The sequence below is a fragment of the Arvicanthis niloticus genome, unplaced genomic scaffold (assembly GCF_011762505.2).
Source record: "Arvicanthis niloticus isolate mArvNil1 unplaced genomic scaffold, mArvNil1.pat.X pat_scaffold_78_arrow_ctg1, whole genome shotgun sequence".
NCBI lineage: Eukaryota > Metazoa > Chordata > Mammalia > Rodentia > Muridae > Arvicanthis > Arvicanthis niloticus.
In genome coordinates, this window is record NW_023046387.1 from 114,501 (window position 1) to 120,500 (window position 6,000).

At 41.4% G+C, this 6,000-nt stretch overlaps 1 pseudogene; it reads right to left on the reverse strand.

Annotated features, from left to right (window-relative positions):
• Positions 1-2,079: 2,079 nt before the first annotated feature.
• LOC117702429 (ribosome biogenesis regulatory protein homolog) lies at positions 2,080-3,130 on the reverse strand (annotated as a pseudogene).
• Positions 3,131-6,000: the final 2,870 nt, after the last annotated feature.

Genomic DNA, 6,000 nt, shown 5'->3' on the forward strand with positions numbered 1-6,000 from the left:
TTAGTACCTAAAGGTCTAGGGTCCTTGCTTGAGGGAGATTCTTCTCCATGATAAATGTACCCTTAGGCACCATTCATGTACCACAGTCCAGTTCCCCAGGGTGTCCTGGTTCCCAGAGGCAACAATGGTTCTCCTGCACCTTTAATTGTATGCAAGTTGGATTATATCTAATTATTGTGCACATGCCTTGAGAGGAGACATTGTTTCAATATATTCAGACATGTGTTTCCACAATCCCATTTTTGCAATGTAAACTCCCTTGTTCATGGCAATATAGGAAGGAGTTCAAGTCCAAGGGAATATCCAATTGTAAAGTTTATGTCTCTTCTTCAGAAGATAAAACCCCACTTTCTCCTTTTCTCCATTACAACCAGACATAGTAGGCATCTTGACCAAAGGTCAACAGGGACATTGGATTGCTGCTCTGTAGTTCCATTAGCCATCACTTCTCCAATATCTACCTTTCTGAGTTCCAGTGAGAACTCAAGAGTTCACTGAGATCCAGTGAAACCTCCATTTAAATGTGTCCAGTAGTTCAGGAAGGACTGTGTTTGGCACTGTCTTCTGTGGCTTCTGCCTTCTGAATCTATGGTACAATGTGACCTAACCTCTCAGGTGTAAGAGTGAAAAAATCATGTAAGTCCTTTCCAAATTGTTTGTGTTTTCCTGGGCTACTTCCTTCAGCCAGGTAGTATCACTATGACAATGATCAAAGGTGGCAATTCTGCAGAGAAACAGCAGGAGATTTATTAGGTAAAATGAAAAGGATTTGGAATAATAGTCAATCCTAGTATAGAAATGAATTTCATTATGTTCTTGTGGTTTTATGAGAACAGCAGGAATAGCAGGGTGATTTCAATAAATGAGAGTATGAATTTCATTGTATAGTCTTACTCTTTGCATATATATATATATATATATATATATATATATATATATATATATATATAATTTAATTTTGCAAAGACAAGTTAATTAAGACCAAAAATAAAACAATGAAACAGGGAAAAACATCCAGGACAGAAATAAACATGAAGTCTTCTGCTGGGTGTGGCTGCTCCTCTTTAACCTCAGCCTTGGTTCCATACTGAATTCCAGACCAGCACTTGGTAAACTCAAGCCAATTAAACAAAAGCCATCAGTTACAAACAAAATGACAACCATTTTCTGGAGTTAATTACCATTACAAGGTTAATTACCATTACTTAGTGTGGTTCCAATATATCACTTAAAGCAATTCACTGGCCAAATGCACAACCTGAACCAACATCAAAAAGCACTATACTTTTAATATTAATAGTTAGTGGCAAAGTTTTCCTAATACAAGGGGTCTTTTTATTATTTATTTATTATTTATTATTTATTTATTTATTTTTGGTTTTTTTTTTTCTGAGAAAGGGTTTCTCTGTGTAGCCCTGGCTGTCCTGGAACTCACTCTGTAGTCCAGGCTGGCCTCGAACTCAGAAATCAGCCTGCCTCTGCCTTCCAGTGCTAGGATTAAAGGCATGGGCTACCACCGCCCACGGAGGGGTCTTTTTATAACCATTGTAACTACTTTGTTTTTCTCAAGCACACTCCTTACTGTTACCCAGGTTACTGACTTCACATACAACCACTACCAACAGTAAAAGTTAAAAGCAACATCAGGTTAAAGCATACCTTTACAATACTTGTAAATTACAGGTGGATGTAGTTTTCCCCCATCCTCCTTTGCTTTGATAAATATATAAGCTTTGTTACAAAAATAATGCAAAAATATTGAAACCAATCTACTATAACTCAGAAATCTGATCAACTCTTACTCAGTATCCAAAGTCAAGATAAAAAAGGCAGGCCTTAACTTACTCCTGGTTCTGACCATATCATTTCTATAATTCTCATGTTCCAAAATACACTAACTTCCAGTCAGTGTCTACATTAGTTCATAGTTCAGCACTAACTCTCCTGGGGAGGCAAACCTGTCACTTCAATGTCAATCTCACTGAGGACAGCAGCCACCTCCTGAGCCAGCCTGCAGCATGCACAACTTAACCTTTAGTACAGTCCCTGCTTTTCAGAACAGGTCCAGAGGGGAGAACACTACTTCCTCCTTTTCCCACCTTGGCGCAGCACTCCTGTCTTCTTGCCCCCTGACTCAGGTGACCTGGAATGCTTCTTGCCTCCAGGCCTCCTTTCCTTTTCTCTCCATGACCTAGCAGGCAGGCTGCCCTTTCTCTTGCAGGAAGGTACTGGCCGGCCCCCTTTTCTCTTGCCTTTCTGGCTCATCTTCCTCTTCTTGGCAGGCTCCTCTTGGACCTCTTCCCTCATCTGCTTGTTGGTGGCCCTTGTCTCGTCCAGCTGAGGTTTATTACTGTTCATGATTCGAAGTAGCTCCCACTGGTTCTTTTTCTTGGCTGGGAAGTCTCCAAAGGGGGGCTGAAACTTCCTCTTCTTGCCAGAAGGTTGGGGTGCTTTCTCCTTGGACAGGCGCTCCTGGAAGCTTCCCACTGAAGCTCCTCCTTACTCTGGTGTCCCTTAGGGTGCAGCCCAGCTGAGCTGGGCATCTGAATCTTGTGCTCGCGGGCCAGGTTCCACAGAAGGTTCATCTCTTTCTTGGCCATGCGTTCTTTCTTGGCCTGAATCCTCTTGGTGAACTGGTCTTCCATGGGGTTGGCGCTCCCAGGCACCTTGATGAGCCATTACTTAGTGTCATCCTTTGCGCGCTTGTAGCCCCAAGGCACTGCCACTGGCCACTCACCTTGTCCCACAGGAGGTTAGTCTTCTTTTGGGGATGGATTGGATGCCCTTAAGGCCAGAGGACAGGGGCCAGGGCAGCAGCTTCTCGCAGGGCAGGCGTGTGGCAGGCTCCAGCAAGTGCACTACCACCGCCTCCTCAATGTACTCCATGGTCTGCAGCCGCCAGTAGCTGGTTGATGAGAAGCTGCATGTTGTTTGGAGCCAGTGCCCACAGCTCAGCCTCCAGTGAGGGTCCGGCCTGGCGCAGCACTGTCGGGGGATTGTGGTCCTAAGCCAGCAAGTTGCCCAGGTCGATTTCCAGCTCTAGCTCCTTGTGCACCTTGATGAGCTGCAGCTTCTCCACCTCCTCTTGCTCTGCCTTGGCCAGCAGCACCTCCACTGTCTTGCCATCCATGGCTCTTGATGCACACCTGTGTTTGCTCACTTTGGGGCAACAGCAGAATGTGTCCCTACTACAGCAACACTCTGTTTTATATTTCTAAAAGAGATGAATTAATGATCAGAAAGTTTAAAAAAGCTATTTAACTATCTAGTGAACTCCTGCAGACACAATCTGCTTTCCAACAAATTATACTTCTCTGTCCACTGTGTTTTGTGCCAGTCAGCAATTCAAAAAAAAAAAGTGTGTTGAACAATTTGTTGTTTCCACACGGACTAATGAGAAATAAAAATCTTAAAGACTCAAATGAAGACCACAGAGTTTTTCCTATCATGTTCTTTTTGAACCGCTTGCTTATTTAAATCTTTTCTCATAGCTCCAAGTGTGGTGGAGGAGAAGCTTCCACTGGTGTCAGATGTTCATGCTCTCCTCCTCATTTCACACAGAATCATCCCCACAGTACCCACAGTTGCCAGTGTCTAAGGATGAGTTCTCTTGTCACCTGACATAAATCATTTTTCTATCCAATATCTTTCTAATCATGCCACCCAGAAAGAAAATGGTTCTGTAATTCCTGCATTTTAAAATAGCCTGAGTGAACCAGCAAGAAGAGTTTTCTGGCTAAACATTACATTACAGCAAGTAAGAGAGCTAAATGGAAAAATGAAAATAATTTTGTTTTATGGCGTACATGCTTGTGACTTTTAGAATTGCACATTGACTATTTTCAAATGGCAACTGTTTAGCACCAAAAATTCCTGCCACCTTTTAAATGATGTAGCAAGAAACATTGCTATTGATCTAAAGTGAGAGAACTGATTCTTTACACAAAACAGTTTATTTGGATGAAGCAGTCAGTCACTGATTACATGGTGAACTCTCTAGTAATCTACCTATAAAAATGCTTACAAAACTACTATTATACAGGCCATCATGACTTTTGCTTTGAAACTCAGAAGCACAGGTATTAGAAAGGACCCAAAGGCTCTGGGGATGTTCTGGTCCAGTTGATTCATAGAAATGCAGGACCCAGGGTTTTCAGGACCCATGGAGGTTATACAGCTAAGCACTGATAATTGGTCAAGTCACTTCAATTGTACTATAGATCTTCAGCTACAGGCACCTGAGCACAGAGATCAGTAGATTAAAAAGGAGTGCCCTTCCCAACACTAGGAGATTCAGAATACACTTGAAGTATATAAATTTTATTTATTACCTTTTAAAGGCATTATTTTACCAAGTAACTGTCATCTTCCAGGTTCTGCTGAGGCGTCATTTTTCACAATTGTTCTGGGTTTGTAATATCTTTACTGACCCCCATGAATGCTATAAAATAGTGTGGCCTCAGCCACATAAAGAAAGAAAATGGAAGTCTGTTCCCATTATGATACTATTGTTTTGTTGTTGGTTTGTATTTGAGACAGGGCTTCTCTTCTCTGTGTATCCCTGGCTGTCCTGGATCTTGCTCTGTAGACCAGGCTGGCTTCAGCCTCAGAGATATGTCTGTGTCTCTCTCTCAAGTGCTGGGACTAAAGGCATACACCACCATTGTCCAAAAACAATACTTTTGTTTGATGGAACAATGTAAAATACTTACTCAGTTGAGAACTACAATAGAACAACACAATTAAAATTGAAATAGTAAATAAGCTACACATTTAACTAGCCTTCAACCAGTTCACTAATGTCAATTATTCATTCAATGAGTGACCTGTTACTTATATGAAACATATAGGATTGCCTGTTTCTCTTTTCTACAGGAAGATTTTACTCCAAGTTCTCAATTAGACAAAAGTCTGCTCCCCTTAAAGATAAATGGAATTAGGAATGCATTTTTCACTTTTGGCATTGATTCTATCATCAAGGCTTGAGGAAGTTGATAGAGAACTGCAGGAAGATAATGTTTTCTAGGCTTCCACGTTAATGATGGAATCTGTAACAAAAATGATCTGCTTTGTATGCTGAAACATTCCTGAAGGTAGGAAAGAGAAAAGATACAGTCATGAAGCTGAATCCCAATAGTTACTTCAAGGCACAAAAGGCTGCACTGCCAGAGTGTCCTTTGGACAAGCCCTGTTGGTAAAAGTGGCTGCTCATCTATTTCCGATGGGTAATAAGTTGTGTTCAGTCACTGACAAGCCCACTTTCTCAGTCAACCCTGTGGAGAGGAGCTTGTTAAAATTTTCCCAAACCAAGAAAATTATTCCTTAAGAGCTTCATGAAGCCTGATCCAGTCTTTGCTTTGCACATCTTATGCATGACAAACAGGACATCATAGTCTCCATCATTTTTAATGAGCTGTAATTCACTTCTAGAAGGTTATACCTCCAATCTGTACCTTGGCCAATGAAAGAAAAACAAGTTAAGCACACAATAGGTAGGTTGTTGGAAAATATTCCAAATACTTTGGGATTTTGGACCACCTGTGAGGCCTTATTGAGTGGAAAGTTATTTTCAGGAGTAGATTATAATACTTAGAATGTTTCCAAGATCTAAAGGTCAGCTTTTTCCCTGAGAGCAGTTTCGTGTCTTTTCTTACTAAGGTGCTCTGGGAATTCCAGAGTTCCCTATCTTGGAACATTCTGGAGGAGACTATAGGTTGAGCATCCCTCACGTGAAAACTCACAGTGTTGAAATGCTCCAAAGTGCAAAATGGGAGTCTCTTCATGGAATCACAAGTGGACCTCACATGAGGGTTTGCACAGAAATTTCAGGCATAATAAATATATTCTAATTGTACATTTCTATAGTAGCTTCTCAGTATATAGTCCTTGCTGACTTGAAACTTTTTAGGGATAGCAGACCTCCAACTCAGAGATCCACTTGTCTCTGCCTTCCAAGTGCTGGGATTAAAAGAGTGTACCACCACATCTGACAGTAAGTCA